This window comes from Papaver somniferum, chromosome 7 (assembly GCF_003573695.1).
Source record: "Papaver somniferum cultivar HN1 chromosome 7, ASM357369v1, whole genome shotgun sequence".
Lineage (NCBI taxonomy): Eukaryota > Viridiplantae > Streptophyta > Magnoliopsida > Ranunculales > Papaveraceae > Papaver > Papaver somniferum.
Genome location: NC_039364.1, coordinates 264135859 through 264149193, shown reverse-complemented (window position 1 = coordinate 264149193; position 13335 = coordinate 264135859).

Below are 13335 nucleotides of genomic sequence, written 5' to 3'. Positions count from 1 at the left end.
CCTTATTCTGATGATGGGGGTCAGTGCCCAGCATGTTGACCTAAGCCTTTTGGCATACTTTTGCTTTTGACATAGCTCTTGGTCAGAACAAAAGACAAAAAGTACTTTCCAGTTTAATAATGTGGAAATGACCTTAAAATCGATAAGAAATAGAAGTCTTTTTGAATATTAGGATACAGAGCATGTCTCCTGTCATGACCCGTTTCTAAGTTTTTGGTTTCAAATACATTGTGGTTATAGTTCCAAACTTGATCTAAAGCAATTTAGTGCCTCATTTGGTTATGTGACGATCCTGGAATATTGAATGGGAGGAAGGCATTATGTTGAAAGCAATAAAGATGATAGTGGTGTTTCATATTTGTAGACCACCACTCATGTAAAACATAAGGCAATAACTAGTTCAAATTGATAAATAAATATACAAGGATTGAAAACTACAAAAGTAAAAGATAAAAAGCCTCGTTTGATTGGGGGCCAAAGAAACTAATTGGGGCCATGACACTTTATTTGCACCCTAAAATTTTCAAGGGCGTATTAATCGGACTGTGAATATACTGTTTTGTCCTTGATTATTTTTTTTCCAAATGACGATCCTAATTAACGACCCTTCATAGACATTAACGACAGTTTAAAGTCGTCATATACAAAATTAAAACAATAATGACTCTTCCAAAGGGTCGTCAGGGAATTGATTATGTATATGACGACTCTAAAATGTCGTACATTTCCGCCATTAACAATGAAGATAACGACTCTTTTTTAGAGACTAACGACTGTTTTTAGCGACACTTCTAAAACATTAACGACTGTTTACAGTCGGCATATACATAATTAAAACAATAACGACTCTTCCAAAAGGTCGTCAGGAAATTGATTATGTTTATGACGACATTAAACTGTCGTACATTTCCGCCATTAATGAATCTTCGACAGTTTAGAGTCGTCACTGAAACAGTCGAAAAATTAACGTCTGTTTGGTGTCGTCACTGAAATTTTTCAATACCATAACGACTTTTCATACAGATCTGGGAAAAAAAAAATCAGACACAAAATTACAGACAAAAAATTTGGAAAAAAAAAAGAATTAAACTCTAATTAAATCAGATTATCACTAATTATTTAGGGGCATTTTAGCCATTTAAAAAATATTTTTTAAGGGGTGACCCAAATTAGGATTGTTGACCTTTTTTGTCCTCTAGTGCAAGACCCCCAATTAAAATGTTTGGCCCCAATTAAACTAGGATAAAAAGCTGTAACTGGTAGATAAGTAACTTACTTGGACAAAGAGGTAAAAGAATGTGGCAAAACTAATGGCATAGAGACCACCAAGATCACAAAGAAGCCAACTTATATTGTTCAAATTCAAATATTCATTGAATTCCATGAAGTTAGAACAAAAAATAAGATTTATAAACGCACAAGGGGGATAAATGGAGAATAACTAGGATAACGTTATAAAATATCTAAGCTGGACATACAGAGAGAACACTTACTATCACAATACTGATCATAGAGTATAAAAGACAGAAAAGCTTGCAGGAGGCTTACACCAAGGGACTATGACCCAGTACTTTGATGCTAAACAGTTGAGCCCAAGCTCGTGTTGTGGCAGGAACAATTAGTAAATGTCTTCATAATTGGACTCTAAGGTAATAAGACAGTTCATTGATCCAAGACAAAACAAAGAAGATAAAATACTATGTTCTTCTATCCTTGACATGCAAGAAAGTAAGATAAACCTTGTTTACTGCTACACTTGTAACTCTCAAAGCTCAGCTGTCCCAAGATCATGTTATTATGGAAATGCTGGAATCCGAAACTACGCCAGAATTTGGGTACAAAGCTCAAATAGGATGTCTCAAGTTAATCATACTAATCTGCTATTTGCAAATTCAAAGCTTTCCAATTTAAGTAAATTGTTGATATTACTTGACGAAACATCAATGCTGACAGTGTTCCTATGGATCCAATACAAATACTTGGTCCAATTAGTGTTACGAAAAATTCCTGTCTCTTACCAACTATAGGTGTATAAAATGTCTCAAATAAATCATACTCTTGTTTCGCTTTTGGACAGCTCAAACCATATTGTTTGCATATCAAGAAAAGTATAAATGAAGTTACACTCTACTTGTAGTAGGCAGTATTCTGTATGATAGTTAATATGAAACGATGAAAGTTGCATAAATTGTTGCAGCCATAAAACATGGTGTAGCCCTATCTGAACATCTACTAGGATATGTAATCCCATCTTAACAAGGTTTTGTAAGGTTTTATGCATACAAATATGAGAAATATTTCAACCATGAAAAGTCAAATCCAAGATAATGAAATGATAAATCTCGAAGAGCTTTCAAGTTGCAACACTGGAAAGTGACTGGATAAAAAAAAATATGTACGTACGTACCATTTCTTGCATCAAGGTAAGTTTTTCCTACCCACTGTGTGTTTGGCTTCAGAGGCTTCTACTCTTGATATTGTGATCGGGAAGTACCTTAAGAATACACATGTCGGAATTAGACATGAACCCAGAGAAGAGAATTACTAAGGTCATCAAGCCATCGAAGACTGGCGGTACGTTGATAGAGATAGCACTTCTATCCATTGAGTCAGATCGCTACAAACACAGAGTTTTGAGGTCTTGAACGTGTTTGTCTGCTCTGATACCAATTGAAAATGCGGGGGTCTAACAACCACACCCAATATTTCGATTAGCAATCTGTATGGACTAACTCCAATATACTTTCTAGAGAATCAACTAGACAATCAGACTCAATCTAGGTAAAAGTATATCGAGGAGTTAATATCTGTTCTCTTGATTTGATCTTTACTCAAGAAAATAGAAATCTGCGAGTCTTTATCAAATACAAGGAATAAACTTGGATGGTACCAAAGACCAATATCCAAGGATCAATCAATATTCAATCAACAACCAAAGGTTGGATTTCACAATTGATCGATACAAACGCACAACCTGTGATATTTCAATTATATGACAAAATATAATGCGGAATAGAAATAACACAGACACCAGAAATTTTGTTAACGAGGAAACCGCAAATGCAGAAAAACCCCGGGACCTAGTCCAGATTGAACAACACACTGTATTAAGCCGCTACAGACATTAGCCTACTAAAAACTGACTTCGGTCAAGACTGTAGTTGAACCCTAATTAATCTCACACTGATTCAAGGTACAGTTGCGCTCCTTACGTCTCTGATCCCAGCAGGATACTACACACTTGATTCCCTTAGCTGATCTCACCCATAACTAAGAGTTTCTACGACCCAAAGTCGAAGACTTTAACAAACAAATCTGTATCACACAGAAAAATCTACAAAGATAGATAAATCTTTCTCCCACAAATAAACCTAAAAGTTTTGTTCTGTCTTTTGATAAAAATCAAGGTGAACAAGAACTAATTGATAAACGGGACTTATATTCCCCAAGAACAACCGAGTATTATCAATCACCTCACAATAATCTAAATCGTATGGTAGCGAAACTAGATATTGCGGAATCACAAACGATGAGACGAAGATGTTTGTGATTTCTTTTTATCTTTCCCTATCGGAGATATAATCTCAAGTTAATTATTCCAATTGACCTCGTACGATAGAAAATGGCAAGATCAGATCGCTCAACTACAAGAGAAGTAGTTTCGTCTGGCTTCACAATCCCAATGAAATCTTTCAGTCGTTAATCGACAGGGTCTCGAGAAGAAACCTACGATTAAAGGAGAATCGACTCTAGCAAACCAACTAGTATCACACAGGAGGTGTGGGATTAATTTTGCGCAGTTGCTAGACATCTCCTTATATAGTTTTCAAATCAGGGTTTGCAATCCAAGTTACCTTAGTAACAAAGCATTCAATATTCACCGTTAGATGAAAAACCTGATTTATCCAAGCTAATATCTTTCAACCGTTAGATCGAAACTTAGCTTGTCACACACAAATGAAATGTATTCATTTAGGTTTGAGTAACCGTACCTAAACGTGTACATTGGTTGGTTCACAAATGGTTGACCAATGGTTACCCATATGAGTGCTTTTATATCAACCGTATTCATCTTTCTCATAACTATTTCAAATGACTCATAAGAACTAGTTCAAGCGTTGTTCAATTGCTTAGGTATTTATACATGGACACAATTGAGACAAAATCGGTTTGATTCATTTGAATCAATTCATGAACAATATACTCACGATTTGCAAAGATTGCATTCCTTATAATTTATTATTTTAAGTCCATGAACTACCGATTTGAGAAATAACCAGATTGGGTACGCGTATGGGTATGCGTACCTTAGCTATCGGATTTTGAGTTGGTTTTAGTATCCAAACTCAGCAGACTTTTTCAGGTGAAAAAGTTCCGCCAGTATGCATACGGGTACACGTACCTAAGGTGACTGGTTTTTTGAGTTCGTAAATGTCAAACCCAGAAGAATTTCACGGACGTGAACTTCCGCCAGTATGCGTACGGGCACGCGTACCCAACCTGTCTCCTTAACCAATACCGCATGTACACATATGCACACACTTGGTTTCCGGCACATGGATTTATACACAAATGTGCGAACACACTAAATGCTTACATCCATAGGTTGTTACATATTATCAACTCTACATTTCAATGATTGAAACATTCTTCTATAATGTTATAACAGTCGTTAGACATAAAGAATCGATTATCGTTATCAAAGCTATTTTCAAGATTGAAACGTCATCATGACTTTCGTCACGGGTAAATATGAAGATGGTTAAAGCAAAATCTTATCAACACGTATTTAGAGAAAAATATAGGCGAGTAAACTCGGCTCGAAATAGCAAGTGTGTATGTATGAAAACTATCATACTTATACGACTGTTGTCTCGAGAGTAGGAGATATAGTAGATAGATTTTTGAGTGACAAGATGAGTTCAAGTCTCCACATACCTTTTAGTCGGATGAAGTTCCACCGGTTCCTTGAGTAGTTCTTCGTCTTTGCAAGATAATCTCCATGAAGTCTGGAGCTCAACTATTCCTAACTATCCTAGACCAAGACTTAGTCATAAGTATACTAGAAATCAAGACATATAGTTTTGATCACTAATATTGACAAACATGCTTGATATAGCAATGCATGCGAGTTCGACCGAGCAATGCTCTAACACAAATTTCAAGTTATTGAAATAATCATAACGAAACATTCCAAGTCTACACCAAATGATTGTATCATACAAACCATGTAAGATGTTACTCGGCGATTTTTACATGATCGTCTTTTGACTTTTGTCAAGAAATATATAAGATGAACTTGGTTGAAGCGAAATCTTACCAACACATATTCCGAGAAATATGTAAGCGAGTTAAACTCAGCTCGAAATCTCAAATGTCTATAATCAACAACTGTATAGTAATACGACTTTTGTCTCAATATAGAAGATAGAGTATAAATAGACTTTCCAAGTGATAGATGAGTTTTAGTCTCCACATACCTTTTGTTGATGAAGTTCTACAAGTTCTCCTTAGTAGTTCTTCGTCTTCAATTGATGAACGTCGTGAAGTCTAATGCTCAACTACACAAGCTATCCTAGTCCGAGACATTACTATAAGCAGACTAGAAATCAAGACTTATAGTTTTGATCACTAACATTGACAAACAAGCTTGAGATAGAAACGCTTGCGAGTTCGACCAAGCAGTGCTCTAACAATATCCCCCTTTGTCAATTCCAATGACAAAACTATCAATGCATATGGATTAAAAAATAAATAAACTTTGTAGCTTCTCATCCAAATGCTTGATCTCCTTGGTTCTTCAACATTACTCGAATCTTCATCACTTCCAAGTACTTCAATGATTCCAAATGTGTTCAACTCAGCATCATAGTTGTTGAAGATCCGTAGCTATAACAATGAGAAAACAGTTGCTCTCAATCATTGTTATAGTGTATCATAGTATCATTACACAACATCAAAGTTCAATTGTATCACAACTTTGACAACAATACTATGGTGATATGTATCACTCCCCCTTAGTCAATACTTTATCTCGCAATGAAACCCCCCCCCCCCCCCCCCTTATATAATGATCCGTAAACCATATGTATTTGTAGTGTGAACTACACATTAATTCTCCACCTTTTTGTCAATATAAATTGGCAAAGGTACGAAAACTAGGGGAATCCTCATGAAATTTTCATAGAGATACTTCATGACATATCAACTTGTTTAGATGCCATCATATAACCGAAACTACATGCATTTATCAAGGAGTTTATAAAGATACAAGACAACCCCTACAATATTCCACAACCGCACTCCCCACAAAGATTTGGCAATTAAGCACAAGTTCAATTAAGAACTCTCCCCCATAAAATGTCATTCCCGAAAGAACAAAAAGAGCGACCTTACTTTTACAAGAAAAAAAGGATTCCTTTGGATATTAACAAATCACATGAAACATGAATTTGTATCCAAAGATCTCAATTGAATTAACCACAAGGAAAAATGATCAATTCAATTGGTCATGCTCAACATAAGAGAACTTACGGAGCAACATAGTATATGCACAAAAATGTGGACCAGGGAAAGACCAATACTGCGGAATAATCAAAGATTCATTCTATTTTTCATCACTATTTGCACAATGGCATATAATAGACTTAATCTTTGTAAAAAAAAAGTTCATCCTTTCTTCCATCAATATTTGCATAATGACATAAAAGGCTTAACTTTTGTAATCAAAAGTTCATTCTATCTTTTATCAACACTTTCATATCGGCATATAATAGAGTTAACTTTTGAACAAGTATGGGACAATCAAGGCTCACAGACGTAAACAACATATCCCATAGCAATTTGCAATATATAAAACCATAAAGATTAATACTGCAAAAATTATCTTCCAAATAAACTTTAGAATTTAAACAAATAAATCTAAAAACATTGGAAGATGAAAACGTCGGCAATAGCTATGTGTACTCACAATAATGGCTATTCCAAACCCTAGTTATCCTTCTTAAAAATACAGAATAAATTCTCATAAGAGGTTTCCTAGACATTGATACCTCTCTTTATCGTCCCCGAACTCCTTGTTGTCAACAAGCATGGGAACATAAGGTTCATGAAGAAAGGAGTCAATTCTAACAAACCTTTTGAACTGATATCGAACCAGGGCCTTCTGAATTTCAAAAGTTCTCAAAGTAATAGCCTTTATTTCCTGAATCTCCTTCCTTGTATCCTTCAACTCTTCAACAACACCAGAAAACTTCTGAGAATGTGAAGGAACAACTCTTGGCTTCCTCACATTCCTTCTTTTTCTTTTCAAAGTTGGAGGTAACGAAGATTTATCTTTTTCCTTCATGATTGATGGCTTAACAATCATATTAACATCTGAAAAAGCGGGGGTCTAACAACCACACCCAATATTTCGATTCGCAATCTGTATGGAATAACTCCAATATACTTTCTAGAGAATAAACTAGACAGTCAGACTCAACCAAGAGAAAAGTATATCGAGGAGTTAATATCTCTCTCACTTGATTTAATATTTACTCAAGAAAATAAGAACTTGCGATTCTTTATCAAATACAAAGATAATAAACTTGGATGGTACCAAAGACCAATATCCAAGGATCAATCAATTTCCAATCAACAACCAAAGGTTGGATTTCACAATTGATCGGTACAACGCACAACCTGTGATATTTCAATTATATAACAAAATATAATGCGGAATAAAAATAACACAGACACCAGAAATTTTGTTAACGAGGAAACCGCAAATGCAGAAAAACCACGGGACCTAGTCCAGATTGAACACCACACTGTATTAAGACGCTACAGACACTAGCCTACTACAAACTTACTTCGGTCTGGACTGTAGTTGAACCCTAATCAATATCACACCGATTCAAGGTACAGTTGCGCTCCTTACGTCTCTGATCCCAGCAGAATACTACGCACTTGATTCCCTTAGCTGATCTCACCCACAACCAAGAGTTGCTATGATCCAAAGTCGAAGACTTTAATAAACAAATCTGTATCACACAGAAAAGTCTATGATAATAGATAAATCTGTCTTCCAAAGATAAACCTACATGTTTGTTCCGTCTTTTGGTAGAAATCAAGGTGAACAGGAACCAATTGATAAACCAGACTTATATTCCCGAAGAACAACCTAGTATTATCAATCACCTCACAATAATCTAAATCGTATGGTAGCGAAACTAGATATTGCGGAATCACAAACGATGAGACGAAGATGTTTGTGATTTCTTTTTATCTTGCCTTATCGGAGATATAATCTCAAGTCAATTATTCAATTGAACTCGTACGATAGAAAATGGCAAGATCTGATCTCTCAACTGCAATAGAAGTAGTTTCTTCTGGCTTCACAATCCCAATGAAGTCTTTAAGTCGTTAACCGATAGGGTCTCGAGAAGAAACCTACGGTTAAAGGAGAATCGACTCTAGCAAGATGATCGGTTGTCAGCCGTGCAAAAATAATTTCACTTTTCTTACTGAACTAAAATAAATGAAGTATGTATTAAGAAAGAGTTCGTTCCCACAGAGAGGCTTTTGTTGTTATGCAAATTTCAGTTTCTTAGTAACCAAGGGGGGATTTTTTTTTTAGCAAAGCAATAAAAGTAATTGAAAGCAATAAAATAATTTGAATAATCAATAAGAGGAAGATATTGGTCACGGGATAGTATCATTCACAAACATGTATTTTCATCAATGACTAGAATTGATATTTTAATCTCTCATTTATTAAAAGTCCTAAGATATCTTGATCGCAAGAGTATCCCGTTTATTTCCCGATTTTATCACAAACAACATTAAAAGATGCTATTGTGAAATCTACCTAGAAAGTAACCTAAAGTGTAAAAGCAAAATTAAGTTTAACTCCCTAAGAGCAATAAGTTCTATGAAATAAGACTAATCAATGCAAACAAACGTGTAAAATCACTAATTCGTTTTAACAAAGGTTATGATTCATATGTGACTAGCAGGATATATCACTACAAGCACTACCCACAATTATGCTACTTATAATCAGGAATTTATCACGTATTCGTATAATAAAACCTAATCTAGCAATAGATATGAAGACCAATCTATTTGATTCCGGACTCAATCAAACTAGCACTCAAATCATGCAACAATATTAACCATGAATCATAAACAATAAAGTGTAGACAAAACTAATTCATTGAATCAAATATCATTTGTGAAATCCACTTTATCCCATAATCAATAATAGTATTTAGTTACTCATAGCTTTTGAGTTCATCATAATCATAATCAAAAATGAAATGAAGAAGATGAAAAATAAACGAAAGCAAACCCTAGTCGCCGCTCTCCAAAGTTCCAAGTAGAAAAAAAATACGTCCTCTCAAAGTTGTAGAAAACTCTCTCTCTTTTGTAGCTTTTCTCCCACTTCTAAAATTAGGTCCAATCTCCAAAGTCCAATACAAATAAGTCCTTCAAGCCCATGTGTGAGAAAACCAATGTAGAATAATTGTCCAAAGTGGTCGCCGGAAAACTAGTGGAGGCGCCGGAACTTGGCCGGCTAAGTGGTTGTAGGAGTAGTTCAGGTGACCGACAAAGTCCACCCGGTCACCGGTCAGTCGACCGAGTCAACTCAGTCAAAGTCTCTGAGTCAAACCGGTTCAGATCATGAGTCAGCTGACTAGTCAGACGAATCAGATCTGAGTCACACTAGCCAAGCCATCTTGCACACCCCAGTCTTGTGTTGCATAACCATTGCACATCACCAGTGCCCATCCAGCCATGATGGCTGCTCATCCTGCAACATTTCACTTCTTCCACTAGCGAACCCAACTCATTTCAAATTTCATTGCAGCTTCATATTCAGTCACTGCCTTCAATACTAACAAACTGCAGTTACTAACAACACTCAAGCTTCCCAAAATCAACTTCACAACCATGTCTCATAGTCATATGCTCTCCTACCCGCAAATGCAGGTGCAACTCCCAGTCATTCGTCACTTCAGTTGGCTTGACACAAACAACTCCAACACATACACCAACACTTCATTTGCATTTCTTACATCTTAGGCATTCAAGACCACTCAAATGCAATCCTTTAAGCATAGCCGCAACCTCCATCAACTGCAATCTCAGCAACACTCTGGCAGCATTTCTTGTTGTTTGCCACAACAACACGATTTCAAGCCAACACCTGCAATTTCATATCCTACCATTCATCTATTCAAAACACACCATAACATCCAGCATCATTCTATCATCTCAGTGCCAAAGCCACCAGAGACTCATGCCATCTCAGCTGCATTACAGGAACTCAATCACCATTACAACTATCTGTAATCCATTACTACCAACCCCAGAGCAACACCAGTACCATCACATTAGCAACAACCATTCTTTGAGCTCCACAATCCTGCAATTCTAATTCCAACTTCTATAACCATGTTAATCCACCATTCTTCATTCTGCAATACGGCTTACCACCTAAATCAGTTGCAACACATACAAACTTCACATCATTCCCTGTCTGTAGTTGTAGCTTCCTTCAAGAACTCAGACGGCACCAATTCTTTACACAATCATCCCCTTGCTTAGTTCCATCCTCATTCCTGCAACACAAGATTCAAGCCTCAAGCCACAGTAACATTCTCTCGGCTCAATTCATTCCTGGATACACAAACCACTTCATTATCCTATTCAAGTCATTCACAAGTCATTTCAGTCACTTGTAACTGCAACTCAGACAACCTGTAAACCTAACATTCATCTAAAGCACCATCAATCTAACACACTACTGCAACACCATATCCACTCCACAGAGCTTGAGCTTTGAGCACAAACTACTATGAACCCATCTTATACTGTGCTGATTTCTTCTATGGCAGCTATCTTCAAGACTCACCCTAATTCTTCAACAACTTCACCAGTAAACTCATACCCTTCTCTCAGATTCTTACCGACTGCAACTTCAGTTATCAATTTCTTCAATTCAATTGAACTACAGAAGAACCCTAAATTCTAGCACCAGATCCCCTTTCTTGTCTGAAACCCATCTCAAACTCTATCACCATTTTCTTGAACTTCAAATACACATAAACCCTAATCTTATCAATTTCAGTAGATGATTCGATAATATTTCACACCCATCACAAATTCTATCCCAGTAATTCATCAAACAAATCATCCCAGATCCACCAGCTATGAATTCACCTCAAACCCCGTTTAACTTCTTCAATTTCTTCGTTAATCTTCAACCACAGTCATGAATTCCTCCATCTGATTTCAAACTTGGACTTCTTCTTGATCTGTTCTCAGTCACCAGCAGCAAACAACAATTCTCTATCTCTCTCGGCAACAACAAAAACCGTTTTCTCACATCTCCCAAATTCATCTCAGGTGAGCAATGATGGATAAGACTCTGAATTTCAGGTATTGTGTAGGAATGATTGTGGATATATGCACCCCAATGAAGTAGATAAGGGCCAACTTAGCTTGCTTGGCTTGTCAGTTTCAGATTACCAACAACCCATTTGCTTTCGTGCTCAACTGTCAGTTGTAGAGAACTGACAGTCACCTCCTCGCGCAACTTAGCCTGCTCCCCAGTGAATTGTCCTTTCATCCTTTACGCTCCAAAAGAGTGCTTTCTTCCTTCTTTTGCTCCAAAGGAGTTCATTGCACCTAATAAACTCAAACTCACACATAAGATACATAATTCACAAGAAAAATAGCAAACAAAGCATTAACTATAGATATAAATGAAGGTGTTTATGATACCTATCAAATTCCCCCACACTTAGACTTTTCTAGTCCTCGAGCAAATGAAACAAAACTTATTCTAAAGGATACAAACAACTAACACGAGGGTTTACTAGAGATATACCCACAAAACCTACATTTCTAACTTACTAGTTCTCCGTAATGATAGCATCCAACGCGCTAAGAAGACATAGAAATTCTGCACACTAGTCATAAGAAGTTAGACACATAAATGAACACAATCTCATCCTTAAAAGTTGAGAGAGAAATAGCCATCCCTTCTCGAAAGAAATTCAGGTTCTGAGTGATCAAAGGTCTCGACTCTGCCTCACAAGAAAGGGGTTTATGAAGTTGCTCTCAATAACAAATAGCCTTTATGGGTCACACATGTGTCCAGGTAGGATTGAAGAGAGAATTCCTGCGACACGTTGAATGGTAGGAAGGCAAAACCCTCCGAATTGTTTTGAAAACCTACATATTTTAATATTTTTGAAAACCCTTTTTTATGACGATCTCTAAGAAAGGAAATCAACCACTTAACGAAGGTGGGAATATTCTTACTTACCTCGTTATCCGTTCGGCGTGCAGTTAGCACCACTCTCACAGCATCCATAGAAACGTCTTCGGTCTTCAATCCTTGTCTTCATCTTCGTCTTCGGTCTTCAACTCTTGATGATGAAATCTTGAACTTCGTAGAATCTTGACAATGTGATTCTTTCCTCTAATTCCTTGTTGCTTGAAACCTCATTATGGATATTTCTTCTTCCATTGGATTTATTGAATGAATACAAAACCAAAAACGAACTAAACAAACCAAAATATGATGCAAAGTTTTTGTTTTTTTTTTAACTTTTTTTTTTTTGAGATGCAAGATAAATAAAGTAAAAACAAAAACAAACAAAAAATTAAAACTAATGATGGAACTAATAAACTTTTCTATTGTCTTTTTTTTTTGTCTTTTTTTTTGAGACAAGAGAAAATAAAATACAAATTAACAAATAAAAATAAAGATAAAATAAAATACAAAGGCCACGGTGTACGTACTTTACCGCTCGATTCTTCACAACTTGTATGTCTCGATATCATAAACTTCTTGACTCTCATCTTGACAATATTCGCTCTCGTACAATAGTCTTCAACTTGTAAAAATTCTGGTCCCTTTCTTGTTGCTATACTTAAATCTGAAATATGCTCATTTCTGTAACGTTGCTTATAAACCTTAAACGTATTCAACTTTCCTTCGAATTTGTGATGCTCCTCTTGTTGATGATGATGGTGTTTCTATGGACCTGTTGGTGTAGAGAGAGATAAAGTGGATGGTGCTAACTGCGAACAACATTACAAGTGGTATGCAAGTTAGCAATTCGATGTCACCATTCATGATTGATAAAATAGCAATCAAGAGATCAAAATAGTGCTTCTATTGGTGGGAGGTTGGGTAGATCACCATTCTACCCGGAGTTTACGTACGGTGACACACACTCTAAAAGCACAAATTTAGACAGGTACAAAGAATTGAAGGTTGGTACCTCTCATGATGTAACATGGGTAGTCTCCACTATAGGGGATCACAAATCTAAT